Raw genomic sequence first — 15,403 nt, 5'->3', positions numbered from 1 at the left:
TGAAGCGAGCTGATTCCATTCTCTCAGGTAAACAATGTTGCCACAGTTACTTTGAAAAAGTAATCCAATTACTGATTACTGATTACGCCTTGAAAAGTAACTTAGTTACTTTACTGATTACTCAATTGTAAAAGTAACTAAGTTAGATTACTAGTTACTTTTTTAGTTACTTTCCCCAGCTGCCGACAACAACCCACGTCAACATGACAATGATACTTGTTTTGCCAAAACTCACTTTATAGTCACCCTTTCTTGACTTCAATGAAAATAAATACTTGTTTTATAAAAAGTAAAATAATCTTTCTTGACCTCATATTTAACTGTTGACAGCACTGTAACAGTAAAACTTGTAATTTCTAACCTACATTGTTTATAAATGTAACTATTAAATTCTTTCTAACATTTTTCTAACATTTAAATTTTCTCTAAACATTTTACTTGCCAAAATTATTATTATTATAAGTAGTATTAGTAGTTGTAAAAAAAGGCTTCAAAATTGGACCTTTAATCTAGGGGTGTTGTGGGTGAGGGGGGCACATCCTTGCCCCACGCCCCCATTCCATCTGGATTCGCCCCTAAAGAATGGATAACATTTATTTATGCAGAAAACATGACCAGATTTAGAGGTAAGAAAGTTTTATTGCATTTTCACATCATGTGGTCCTCAGAAAGAGAGTTTAGGTGCATTTGAGTGGAAAATAGTGTTAGTTGTTGACGCGTCGCGGAGGATCAGCTGTTTTTAACGAGCAGATATGGAGCGGCTCAGCTCAGAATTCTAAATAAAGGAGGAAAAAAGCACAAAAATGTCTTTGTAAAGCTCAGTGCAGGTGTGCTGTTGTCACCGCGCTTCAAGAAGTGATGACGAGTCGTAGCTGCTGCAAAAAACCGTGGATGAACAGTTCACAGCTCGCTTAAAGTGTGTAGTTCAGTCAAACCCCGACCTCCTGCCCACGGACCAAGTTTAATGCTGCTATCGACCCACAAAGCAAAAATAATAGTAATGCGCAGTGACATGGAGAAGTAACTTTAATCTGATTACTGATTTGGAAAGATTAACGTGTTAGATTACTTGTTACTAAAAAAAAGTGGTTAGATTAGAGTATCACTGCAGGCCAAGTGGTTAGTGCGCTTGGTTTAAGTGAGGAAGGTTCCTGGTTCAAACCCCACCCATGCCACATTTCTCCAGGTAATGTGGCATTGCGTCAGGAAGGGCATCTGGCATAAAACCTGTGCCAAATCAACATGCAGTCTTAATTTTTTTTATTTCATTTATTTACATGGTCTGTCCAAAAAGTATTGTACGTTTTTATTTTTTTCAAAAACTATATGGATTTGAATCACGTGTGATTACATCAGCCAAGCTTGAACCTTCGTGTGCATGCGTGAGTTTTTTCACGCCTGTCGGTTTCGTCATTCGCCTGTGGGCAGGCTTTGAGTGAGCACTGGTCCACCCCTCCCGTCGGATTTCTTTTGTCTGAGAACTTGCTGAGCGACTGCCGCTTTGCTCCATGAAATTTTTTTCAGAAACTGTTAGAGGCAGGCAGCTGGAAACCATTCGAAAGATTCAGTTGGATTTCAGTGAAGATTCTGTCGGCGTCACGTGGATTATGGACTGTTAAAACATTTTTAAAGATGGCCCACAGCGGCGGAGGGCGCGTGGCGCACTGAGTGGCCATTGACAGGCTGGAACGACCAGATCATTTCTAAACTGAACACTGTGTTGATCTGGGACATCATGTGACTACCACAGAAATGGCAACAGAGCTGGACATAGCACTTTTGCGGCACATTCCACTGTTACAGGAGATTTTGTAATGAAAGACGTGCGGAGGATTTCGCGCGTCGGCACGAAGCAGCTCAGGACGCGCAGCAAAAAACACCTCGTCTTGGAAGTCTCACAGGACATGTTGGGGCATGTCCAGCTGTTACACAATTTCTCCGATACTCACTTGACTGAAAGCCATCAAAAGCCGTCTGAATCTTCTGACTGGTTTCCAACACGGAAATCCGACGGGAGGGGTGGACCAGTGCTCACTCAAAGCCTGCCCACAGGCGAATGACGCAACCGACAGGCGTGAAAAAACTCACGCATGCGCACGAAGGTTCAAGCTTGGCTGATGCAATCACACGTGATTCAAATCCATATAGTTTTTGAAAAAAATAAAAACGTACGATACTTTTTGGACAGACCTCGTATTTGGTAAATTACAACAGGTTTAAACTGTAAAATTTACATATATGTAAAGCCATTTACATATTCACTGTAATTTTTACAGAATTCCCCTGGCAACCACAGCTGCCTGAATTTTTTCATAAAAAGATTTTTTTTTTTTACAGTATAGCATTTAATGTGAGAAGTGATCAATTTAACTAACAAACTAATGAGACTAGCCCAGTCTCCACACCAGCTACCATGGGTAGTTTACTCATAGTCAGTATGAAAAAGAAGCCTGTCAAGCCCCCCCGCCCCGCCCCCCTGGCTACGCCCCTGTTATATTATTTGCAGGCGACCGTCTGCATGCGAGATCCAGTAAAAGTGCCCGCCACATGGGTCTAAATGTGTGTATGTGTTTATATCTAATGAATGACATTTGTGAAAAACAATGGAGTGAATTTGTTGGTTTTTGAGCTGCTAAATATATCATACAGTAAATCCCACTTCACAGAAAATATAAAGCATTCATCAGATTAGATGTGGTGTTTAAATCAGTTTATGTAATGGGATTACTTCTCACTTTTTTTGTGTTTTCTTCTCCATCTTATGCCTATAGTAGTCCTGGTTGGCTTATGTGTTTTCTTGGTGTTTAAAGTGTCTTTTTGGATGAATTCAAATTGCAAGCAAGTGGGTCGTAAATGCGTTCTACGGGAAAAAAAAAGTTTGTCTGGTAATATTCTCTTCCTATTGAAACTGTTAACTGTGAGTTAATGGAACTTAATCTTGGTGTATGGCACAATGAGATAAATAAATCAAATATTTTATGGTGATTGTAATGTTAACTTGTGATAGATTACATCCCGAAGAAGACAACAGACTAGCATGAAGAAGAAAACAGAAGAATAAGATGGATGTTTAAATAAAAAGATGAGAATCTGTACTTTGCAAATGATCTGGTCGTGATTCCATCTAGATGATCACCACAAGACTACGAAATCACTCTGGATAAGGATCAATGAAGAGAAGACCAACGAGATTCAACAGTAAGAAGCCAGGTAAAAAAAAAAAAATCAAGATCAGTACAGAAGAGGTTGGAGGTACAAACGTAGTTTCACAGGAGCAATGCGTGAAGGGAGGTGGTGCAAATGAAGACATGAAAACAACAGTGAGAAAAAAAAAATATGTGAGTCAACACAAATGAGACACACAAATCAACAACACGTCACCTAAAGACTAAGATGAAGTGCCATATCTTACACCTGGTGCAAAGTGGCACACAACACAGCAAAAGTGTCCTTGCTAGTTTACAACCAAACCAATTCTCATTTTTAAGCCCAGCCCTCATGTGGTGTAACTAGCAAATGTACTCGCTGTTTGTACACCCGTGATGGGTGTGTTGGTCAGGTGTAAGGCTGGTGTGTTGGAAGGTGATGGACTGGAGGTTAAGCAATGGCCTTGAGACCACAGAATCCCTGGTTCAAACCCCCATAAAGCTGTAAAATCATGAAGGGCCCTTGGGCAAGGTCCTTAATTCCCAATTTGCTCCCGGTGTGTATCGAGCACCTTGTATGGCAGCACTTTGACATTTGTGTGTGTGTGTGTGTGTGTGTGTGTGTGTGTGTGTGTGTGTGTGTGTGTGTGTGTGTGTGTGTGTGTGTGTGTGTGTGTGTGTGTGTGTGTGTGTGAATGGGTGGATGCAAGGCATCATTGTAAAGCACTTTGAGCTTCTGATTCAGATGGAAAAGCATTATATAAATGCAGTCCATTTACCACTGCTATGAAGAGGCAGCAGACATCGACTGCACCACAGACTACCAAAAAACTAGTCTGAAGTCATGTGCATGATTTTCTGTAACTTATAAGATGCAGATCCATTTCATCATCAGAAAACCTCACACTTGAGCCCTCCATCTGAATTGCAATCCAAGTGCACAGACAGATGACTGACTTAATTCATGTTACAGCCCAAATGCAGCCACGATTAATTAATAACCCCTTTGTACCCTCTGGCGTAACCTTCTGAGTTCTGCTTTAAAAGGGTAGTTACGCTTCTCTTTTCGAACAAAATACAAAAATGTGAGCAACTCAAAGGCCAGAATGTGCAGCTACATTGGTGTGCAGAAAAAAAAAATCCACAATTTTAAGTTTCTAAAACCACTTGAAGTAGACTTTATAACAACAGAGGCTTATTCAAGCCAGGTCAGAAAAAAGGCAGCGAAGAGTATGTGCAATTAAAGTATGTGCAAGAGTCTAATGATAGCACATTTGGATACCCCTAAGTAGAGAACAGCACTGTTGCTAAAAGCAAATAGTCGTAATTTAGGGTAGACTCAGAAAAACAGTTCAGGGTGCACAGGTCCCTCAGGACACTCTTGCCTCTTGGACTGCCTTCCTGCTACTGAAACCCTTGCTCTTGCCCACATTTAGCCAAGCTGTCCATTTCTATATGGACCATGTTGGTGAAAGGACCAGACTGGTTTATCTAAATAACAGGCTGAGGGTCAAAGCACAGTTAGCAGTCATACCAGGTGAATAGTCCAAAAGTTGGCAGGCTAGGCTTGGTAGACACAGGAGGGCAGCATGAGTCAACAACTGGAAATTAAACAGGATGAAACAATGCAAGAGAGCAAGCAGGAGCAAACTCGAGTGAAGTGCTGTAGACGGTGATACTGTACATGACTCACTTAACTGGGAAATAAAGCCAGGAATAATAAACTGGGAAGTAAAGCCAAAGAAGTATACAAGGACAAATCAGCCAGAATAAAAGCTTGAAGAGCAATAGCAACACAGAGGAAGAACTCAGAGCTACAACATAAAGTACTTCAGATGGTCAAGTGCAGACCTGGCGCCACGAGGGGGCGTTTGGGGGCGACGCCCCCTCACGTCATCAATCTCGCCCCCTCGGATGTGAGAGTTATCACAAATAAAATAAAAAAGAAAGAAAAAGAAATACTGGAAAATATAGCGCCTCGCAGTTTCGCAGATTTTTTTTAGTCCAATTTTGCATGCTTTTTTTTTTTTTTTTTACAGCGCATTGTGCTCTGCGTCCTCATCAAGCAGGCCGGTGTTCTGTCAAGATGACGGGACACCTGTTGCGGCACCGCAAAGGGAGAGTACGCACATTGTGTTCTGCGTGTCTGTTTATAAGAATCTTCTCGCCCAGAAGAAAAAAGAGCGCCAACAACTACCCACAACTGTGTTCTTCACTCGGAAAAAGACACCTGCAGCGAGGCCTTCAGCGGAGCGGCGCCACGAACTGTGAAATACTGGTCAGTCACTATTAATAATTTCTTATGTGTCCAACCTCGTAGGTTGATCGTTAAAATTAAATTTGTTAGTTCTAAAAGCCATCATAATTATTTATAGGAAAACGTTCTATTTTTATTTCTCAAACAAATATTTGGGCCTGAAAACAGGTTGGTCTTATTTTTCTACTGAGATTTGAACTTTGAGAGTGTTTACACACGAGAGAAAAGTGAGAAAATGTTAATGCCTGTTTGATAAAAGTGTATAAAGTGTGTAGTGAGGGGTTTTACAGCCTTAAAACGTCTATAATAACTAAAAAATAACGCTGACTACTTCGGGGATTTCACCTATTGAGGGCTATTTTTAGAACGTAACTCCCGCGATAAACGAGGGACCACTGTACATGAAAGGTTTATCTTTGACCCGCTGTGTGACTGTCATGCCCAATTGCGCTGTGTTTGTGCTTGTGATGGAGGGCTGTATGTGGGGTTAATCTACTGTCTCGTGTCGTTTCTCAGATCAGTTGTTGGTTTGGTTTGTGGTATGCAGGAGATCACTTGACCGAGGGTCTATACGTTCAAATAATAATTAAAACAATACTGTCATCACTCTTTACTCTTAGTCAGTCTCTTACAACGGTGTAGCCTAAATACACGAGATTTCTAGGTGCGCACCTTATTCATTACGCACACTCAGAGGCACGTCCCCTCCAGTGCGCACTTTTTTTGGGGGGGGGGGGGGGAGCGCGACCCCGCCCCCTGTGATAAACTCATCGCCCCCTTAATATTTTTTTTCTGGCGCCGGGTCTGGTCAAGTGGTTAAAGTGGTGGGCTTGTGAGCACAGGATCCTTGGTTCAAATCACTCAGGTCCCTTGGGCAAGGTCCTTAATTCCCAAATTGCTCCCGGTGTCTAGTGAGTGCTTTGGATGGCAGCACCCTGATGTGGATGTGAGGCATCACTGTACAGCACTTTGACCATAAAACCATGATATAAATCCATTTCAATAAAACACTGAGGAGATAATACTAGAATGACAGCAGCCCAGACATCAGGAACCACACAGCAGCATACATGATCTGAACCGTGACAGAGTTCTTCTTTCTTGCAGTCAGTGACCGAGATTTCACCTGAAATACAAAATCCACAAAAGAGAATTCAATCCAGTGGTGTGTGAGAAGCTACACAAATCATAATTCATTCTTTGACTCTCACATATTCCCTCTTGCACATAATGTTACATACAGTATAGTTGCTTACATTCAAATACTCCAGTACATCTATGTGTGAAAGTTTACATGCATGGGAAAGAGATAATATGTGAAATTTCTTTTTTCTTTATTTTCCTTTGTTGTTGTTTGTTTGTTTTTGGCCTGTGTCACTGCCACTGTCGAGACACAACTCTGCTTTGCCCGGAGTGTGAACATGTTAATTCTGGGATTGGAGTCACATGCAGACAGAAAATGGCCAGATTTAAATCTACGGTCTGGGATGTTAGAGGACGAACAGACTGATGGATTCTGTCAGGTGAGTGGCAACCTCAAGGGCCTTTATTTTGAAATACCGGCTCTTATTCTGGAAGTACGCCAATGACAGACTAAAAATGATTTCTAAAAAAATATTGGTCCGATGAGCTTGCCGTTTTCTCGACTTGAATCCTCATGAAAATATACATAAGTATGCCAAAGGATGAAAGTCAGCTCTTTCTGGATTTCAACTGATGCTCCGGATGGGTTGCCGCAGACTTTACCCGAACGCCCTCTGGTGGCCGTTTTTGATCATCGCCGATCTCAGTACAAATACATGTAATTTGGTCACTTTTCAAAGGGCTCAGCTTGGTGTATACATCTTGTTGTTCCAGACTGGCAATGATAGCTATCAGCTATTTATTAGAAGCAAGTTAGAGACAAAACAAAAGCAGCTCCTCGGTCGCGGAGGTACGAATTCTCGGATTCGCCACTTTGCCGGAAGTGACGTATCTCCAAGGCAACCAACACACAAACACACAGGCGTGTCGCCTTTTATATTATGGATTTGGAAAAGCGAAAGCAACGAACTACAGGAAGTAACAAAGCTAATCATGAAAAAAAAAGAAACTTGTTGAGCTGGTTTGCAGTCACCCGTCAGGTCTTGTTACTCAGTTTCGTTTCTCAGTAAAGCAAGAACTTATTAAATCTGTAGAAAGCAGTTCCAGAGACTCGAAGCAGACACAACAAATATCAGCCGCCGTACTACTATTTGGGGAAAACATTTCCGGTATGTATTATAATATTATAAACAAAACGAACAGCCGCAGTTATATGTGTGATCGGGGAAGTGAACGGTAAAAGTCTGAATTTTGCACCACAGACGAGCCTGAAGATGTTTGGGTCCCTGCTGGTGCTGCTGGTCGGCGTCGCTTGTACATGTGGAGAAAATCCTGCAATACAGTTAATTCTTACCAACAAAGGACTTCAGTACGGTAAGGTGGTGTCTGATGTTTCTTATAAGTTTTGATAGGATCAGAGGTTACTGTTCACATTATCGGCTGACGTGATTCTGATTCTTCTGATTCTCTTTAAATCTGAACAGTTTACATCATGTGGTCACCTGTATCTTATCTGACAGAGCTGTCAGATAAGAATCACTGCTGAATTACATTTCTCCTTACTAATCAGTATAAAAGTATTTTTTTTAAAATACGTTTTGCGCACACAACTCCGAAAAGGTGATCAGACTGTTATACGTATATTGCAGCTCCAGGCCATACAAAAATACGAAATGGGGGTAAAATGTAATGGAGCAGAGTGAACCAGACTGTTTCCAAATCAGTGCTTTTATTTAACTGTTTGGCTTTTGAAACCTATGCCACATTATTTGCCTGATCATAAAGATTCCAAAAAGGTATGGTTTGGATGGTCTGTAACTGAATTCTATGGAGTTATGGGATAAAAACAGTAAGAATGGTGACAAAGGTCAGTGTCGGTTTGTACAGGGATCAAAAGATAAAGTTGCTCCAATTTTGGTAAAAAGTGATGCAAATTACTAGTTGAGTTAACACGGTTTTAAAAAGGAATAGTTTGGACCATGTATTATCCTTACTTATCATGTTACAGGGTAACATATGTCACATGTCATAGAATCCAATAGACATAGACCTTGTTTGACCTTTAGTTTGGAGACCAAGCATTCAACACTGTCAAAACTATTCCATTTATTAATCCTATTAGCTCAACCAATAATTTGCATCACTTTTTACCAAAATTGGAGCAACTTTAACTTTTGACCCCTGTACAAAATGACACTGACCTTTGTCACCATTCTTGCTGTTTTTATCCTGTAACTCCATAGAATTCAGTCACAGATAGTCCAAACCGTACCTTTTTGGAATCTTTATGATCAGGCAAATAATGTGTAATATTTTTCAATATGATTGGAGCATCTTTTAATTTTGACCTCTGTGTAATTCTTCAATTGACCCCTACCTGATCACCGATTGAAAAGTCAAGTGGCCAATTGTTTTTTTTTTCAAAAGAGGAGTGTCTAAGGAGTATTTCTGCCAAATTTGATGCTTTTATCACCATTTGCATGATTGTTTCAGTTATCTGCTGCACTATTACCCCCATTTCGTGATTATCAGGCTCCATTTCGTCCATTTTGTATTTTGCCGCTTGGTTGCTTGACCTGTTAATGCACAATTACTGAAAAAAAGTGACTCATAACTTTTACTGCCCAAACCAAAGCAAATCCTTATGAGAGCCATGGCACAGTCCCAGAAAAATGTGATTTAACAAGAGCAATCAGAGATTTCTGACATCCGCCAATCTGGATCACCTCCAAAATTCAGTGGAGTCTTCCATGCTCGAATATCAATCTCTGGTGCAAATTTGGTGAGAATCTGTGATATCATTTTGACCTAATCCTGCTAACAGTAATCCTTCAAAGCCTATATAAAGTGAAGCTTGATCCAGAATCCGGATCCGGATCACCTCCAAAATTTAGTGGAGTCTTCTGGAAAGAATATGTACCACATAGAGATATTAGGGCATGGAAGACTCCACTGAATTTTGGAGGTGATCTGGATCCGGATTGGCAGACGTCAGAAATCTCTGCGCTTGCTCTTGTCGCTCTTGTTTACAGAGCATCCAGAAAGTATTCACAGCCTTCATTTTTTTCCACATTTTGTTATGTTACAGACTTATTCCAGAATGGATGAAATTCATTTTTTCCTCAAAATTCCACACACAATACCCCACAATGACAATTTGAAATAAGTTTTTTGGGGGGGCGGGGGGTTGTTTTTTTATATCAAAAATAAAGAAACTAAAAAAAATATCACATGTGCATAGGTATTCACAACCTTTGCCATGACTCTCAAAGTTGAGCTCAGGTGTATCCTGTTTCTATCAGGCTCTGGAACCAGAGGAGGCTGGACACAAATGCGTGACTGACTCAGATGTTTGGTGTTCAAAAAGTTTAAATCTGGTCACAGGTAGGATTCGGTAGACAAGCAGGGAGTTAAAGATCAGCAACAGTAATAAATACATAAGGCAAGGCGTAGTCCAAAAAACAGGCAGGTGGTGAAAAACACAGCAGGCAATCAGAACAAGGACTAAGAAAAAAACTCAGAAGGAGCCTGGAAGCAAAGGCAGTTAGGCACAACGATCTGGTGTTGAAGGACAGAAACAGTCAGACTTAAATAGAGGGTGTGATCACAGTAAATTAGACACAGGTGCGGGAGACAAGCAGGAATAGGGTGTGGCAAACAAAGGGAACAGACACACCCCATACCAAAGCCAACACCGAAAGACAAGAGCATGCAGACAAAGAAACACAACCTAGAAAACTGAATACTAAATAAAACAACAACAAACAAAAAAACAAAACCCCAACCATGACAATTTCCACTGATCACCCTTGAGATGTTTCTACAGCTTAATTGGAGTCCACCTGGGGTAAATTCAGTTGATTGGGCATGATTTGGAAAGACACACACCTGCCTATAAGGTCTCACAGTTGACAGTGCATGTCAGAGCACAAACCAAGCATGACATCAAAGGAATTCACTGTAGACCTCCGAGACAGGATTGTCTCAAGGCACCAATCCTGGGAAGGGTACAGAAATATTTCTGCTGCTTTAAAGGTCCCAATGAGGACAGTGGCCTCCATCATCCATAAATAGAAGAAGTTAGGATCCACCAGGACTCTTCCTAAAGCTGGCCACCCGTCTAAACTGAGCGATCGGGGCAGAAGGTCTGTTAACTCCCAAAACGTGAATCAGCTGCAAATCGTGAATTATCCGCAAACTGTTAATTGCAAAACGTGAATACTGAAAAAATATCTCCCAAAACGTGAACGCAGGTCTCGCAAGACGTGAATATCATTCATGATATATATAAATTTAAGTAGTTTATGGATTTCAGTTCACACATCAATTACTGCAGGAAATCTTGATCACAAACCCTATCACCGCAAAAATTATTTTTCATTTTTAATTGTTTTATTTTTGGAGGGGAAAAAAATCTTTTTTGGGGGGGTCACTACAGCCGGTGAGGTGGGGAGGTGATCCGAGGAGCTCTTGCTTCTGGTGGGATGTGCCCAGTGACATGCATGGGCATGTCATGCATGTCATGCTCCGGAGACAGTGTCAGGTGAGGCGTTTGACTGGGACGGTCCACCTGTCAAACTCAGAAAGGACATAAACCTGTCACTACACCATATAACATTGACACTATTGAAAATTAATACAGTAAAATAGGGGAGGTGATGGTCTAGTGGTTAAGCCGTTGGGCTTGAGACCAGAAGATCCTCGGTTCAAATCCCAGCCTGACTGGAAAATCACTAAGGGCCCTTGGGCAAGGTCCTTAATCCCCTATTGCTCCCGGTTTGTAGTGAGCGCCTTGTGAGCGCCATGCCTTGTATGGCAGCACTCTCACATCAGGGTGAATATAAGGCATTATTTGTAAAGCACTTTGAGTGTCTGATGCAGATGGAAAAGTGCTACATAAATGCAGACCATTTACCATTTACAAAATTCTCCAATGTTTTATAACCAGCAGGGGACCACTGATGTGTGCAGCGAATTTGATGACACCACACCTGAATTTATTGATTATTTTTCTGGTGTTTTTGCACTTTGTAGACGGTCACTAAGCTACCGTTTCTCAGCTGCCTGCTTGTTTGAGCAATATTATTTTTCCAGCTCAGAGGACGGCTCATATGGATAAAAATAAGGTTGTAGCTCATTGTCTACGTTCCTGAGGTTAGAAACTAGTGTTTGTTTTTCTACATTTCTCTTTTGATTATTGAGCCATTTACCGGAGGGGGAGGTTTTTGTCCTCCATGAGTTTGACATGTGGACCGTCCCAGTCAAACTCCTCACCTGCCCCTTCCCATGACCGGGACACGCCCTGTCCTCACACCAGAAGCGTCACACCAGAAGCGAGAGCTGCTTGGATCATCGCCCCACCTCACCAGCTGTAGTGACCCCCCCATCCCCACCAAAAATAAAAGAATTAAAAAAGAAAAATAATTTTTGCAGTAATAGGGTTTGCGATCAAGATTTCCTGCAGTAATTGACTGTCATGATTCAGCCCATTCTGGGCTCTTGTTATTATCTGGACTCATGTGTGTATCAGTCTTCGATCCTGTGTCTTTAATTTTCTGTTTATCATGATTTCAGTCCCTAGTTATATCTCTCTGTGAGTTTTGCAAGCCTTTATACAATCACAGCTGTCCCTGTGAGTTTTGCATTTGTGTCCATCCACCTTCTGTGCCACGCCTAGTCCGATCCTGACAGAATGAACTGGCCAGAAATGGACACAGCAAGCTCATACCCAACCATCATGATCCCAGACATGGCCACCATTAAGGACATTTTTTCTCAGATCAACTTTTTCTTCAACTGTTTTCATTGCTGCTACACCCCAAAGAAGAAGTTTGGTTTTTTGGACAAAGCTTGGAATCTGGTGGAAGCCAATTCCTGGCTTTTTGAATTTTTTCCTGACCTAGAAGACTTGGACAGTTTGTTTGCTGCAGGGCGTCTCCCAGCCTGGGTGAGTCAGCCTGAATTACACTTGTCATCCAGCCTCCCACTCTCAGTCTGTGAATCAGATTGGGAAGACATTGAGGATGACACGTCATCTGATACGGAAGGGCAGACACTGCAGGACACAGCCATGTTTCTTTTCAAGATTCAAGACTTATTTTATGAATACTGGGACAGTACTGATCGGCTGGACAGAAAGCGAGTCCTAGCAGCATTAGACCAGATCCTGCAGACTGAGCCTGAGGTCGCATCAACTTTTCCTGATCTAGGTAATATCAAGAACTTTTTTAGGCAAGGTCAGATGCCTCCATGTGTTGAAGATCCCATGGACTTTCTGGTTGAATGTGACATTTATGAGGCCTGCTCAGACGTGCCACAGTTCATCACCCTGTCTACTGCAGCAGTTTCGCCATCTCAAGTTGGTCACACGGAGCATACTCTGTCCGCCACCGACACCAGCACCACAATGTCCAGTTAAGTGGAAGCCGGCTGTGCAGTGCCATCCAGGTGAACCAGCTCCACGGTTGTATGCCACACCCACGCTGGCTACGCCCAGTCAGCCCCCAATACCAGCACCACGTAAGCTTCGTGCGCCATCATCTGTTGCTTCCTCATCTGAAAGAGAAGCCTTGTTATTGCCTGACCTCTCACCGGAGATTTTACCTTACAGATCATCCGCTGAGCCATCAGGAAGATCCATGTCTCCACTGCGCACAGCGGCACCTGCAGTGATGCCTCCGGAACAAGCAGAACTTTCTGGAAAAGTCATGCCCACACAGCATTACGCCGTATACATACCACAGGGCCTCCCCACAGCGTGCACACATCAGGATTCCCCACCTCTCCACACCCTACGGTGCTCAATGTCATCAGAGAGCACTGTTCCGATGCACGCCTCAATGACGGCGCTTGCTGAATCTGTCACGATGCGCGCCTCCCCACAGTCACTGACGGCACCTGCTGAATCCACCACGATGCACGCTTCCTCACAGTCAATGATGGAGCCTGCTGAATCAGCCATGATGCGCGCCTCCCCACCATCAATGACGGAGCCTGTTGAATCTGCCACGATGCGCGCTTCCTCGCAGCCGATGGTGGAGCCTGCTGCATCAGCCATGCTGCACGCCTTACCACAGTCACGGGTGGAATCTGCTGATTCACCCACAGCATCCTCTCCCCAGGATTCACCTGGTGAACCTCCTCACCTCACCCAGTCACCTGAACCATCCACACCAGGAACTCAAACATCTATGATCAGTTGGACAGTGAGTCATTCGTTTCTTTATTTTTTGGGGCAATCTTTTCTTTTGTCAGTTCACCTCCTGCTGTGTTTACCAACACAATCTTCTTTACAGTATGTAATAATGCTTTCCTATTGTGTTATATCTGCCTGTATCATTTGTGGGTGGGAGGATTTATTCCCCAGATTTGTATTTAAGCTTTCTTGGTTTTGTCGACCCCTAAGTAGACTTTGTTGGTGTGATCGCTCAATGCATGCGGTTGTCAGCAGCATGTTTCAATATGTGAACAGGTTCATTTGGAAGGTGTTCACCACGCCTTTTTCAGTTATTACTGGTATACTGCATTTTGGGCCTATTTTATGTTTTGGATCACCTCTTGGTTTACGTTTCAATATGAAACAGATCGAACACCTCTGCAGCGGTGTGGTTAATGTTCCTTCTCGTTTCTCCTCTGAGTCTTCTGCTTTTGATAAGCCCATGCGTGTGCTTGGTTGGGTCCTTGATTTTGTTTATTTTTTGTTTAAACAGTTTTCTGTTTCATGGAATTCTTTTGTTGGTTTTTCTGGGTTCTACATCTCGTTTCATTGGTTTCGCTGTGTATCACATTTCTCGACTAAACGAATTCTTTGTTCTGGTAACACCTCATGCAGCTCTATAATGAATTTCCTGGTCGGTCCTCTAAATTTGGTCAGTGTTCACGCCTTCTACATTTTTTGAGTAAACTGTTCTCTTCATCATGTCGTTCCCTCACTAGGTCATTAATGTTCCAGGGCTCTGATAAGGTTTCGCTACATTGGTTTGTCCAGTCAGTATATCCCTCATTTCAGCAGGTTGGCTCTTTTTATTTTTCCCCCATCTATTTTTCCCTTGGTGCGTCAGGGTTTGTATTTCTCTGTTACCTCCTGGACAGGTTATGTTTTTGGTTCCCCCACAGTTTAGGTTCTGGCATCTATCCTCCTCTCTCTCAGTTGCGTTTTTGCTTTTTTGGGATTTTGTTGATTTATTGCTCGTTTCCCCACACTAGTGGTCACTTCCATAAACTGGTTCAGGTCTCATCTGGTTCATTGGTTACGTTACTTTCCTCCTTCTTTCACACCTGTCATGGGCAGTCTGTCACCCCTAGGTTTAAGTATTCCAATAATTTGCGTCAATTTTCTAACCCGTGTCCCCCCTTTGTCTCGGCTACTTTGTCTGGCCAATCTCATGGCCATTCTCCAGGCCTGCCCTTAGACATGAATCAACCTCCTGGCCAACCCCTTAGCTCTTCCAGGTTCGGTGATGGGCCCCGTGGTCGTCCTCCAGATTCTGCCGTGAGTCTCGTTCAGCCACCCCATGTCCCGCCCGTCCTTCCAATTGGCTTGGGTCAGCCTCACGATCGCCCTCGTGGTTGCCGCCCAGACTCTGTTTTGGATGGCCTTCTTGGTGTTCCGTTTGTCCCCTGCATGAGGTACTGTTGTCGTCCTGCTGGACTTCCTGTCCCTGGGTGGCCTTTTGGCCACTCCCCTGGTAGTCCCTTTACCTGGGGTGGGTCCGTGGGGTTCCCGCCTGTTTTCCGATTTATTATTGCCCTCCTTCCGGTCCCCCTCCTCCCTCCCATGCTCGTCTGTGGCCGTGGGTTCCTCTGAGTTGTTGACGGTGTTGTTTTGTTGGCCGTCGGTGCCAGCCGTTTGGGGGGGAGTGCTGTCATGATTCAGCCCATTCTGGGCTCTTGTTATTATCTGGACTCATGTGTGTAT

General features: G+C 42.9%; 1 pseudogene; it reads left to right on the top strand.

Moving 5' to 3' along the window:
• The first annotated feature begins 7,450 nt into the window (after positions 1-7,450).
• Positions 7,451-15,403, top strand: part of LOC117513136 — a 44,518-nt pseudogene continuing 36,565 nt past the window's right edge.

Source organism: Thalassophryne amazonica, chromosome 6 (assembly GCF_902500255.1).
Source record: "Thalassophryne amazonica chromosome 6, fThaAma1.1, whole genome shotgun sequence".
Classification (NCBI taxonomy): domain Eukaryota; kingdom Metazoa; phylum Chordata; class Actinopteri; order Batrachoidiformes; family Batrachoididae; genus Thalassophryne; species Thalassophryne amazonica.
The sequence above is the reverse complement of the archived record's forward strand: the minus strand, read 5'-3'. Positions and strand labels throughout refer to the sequence as shown.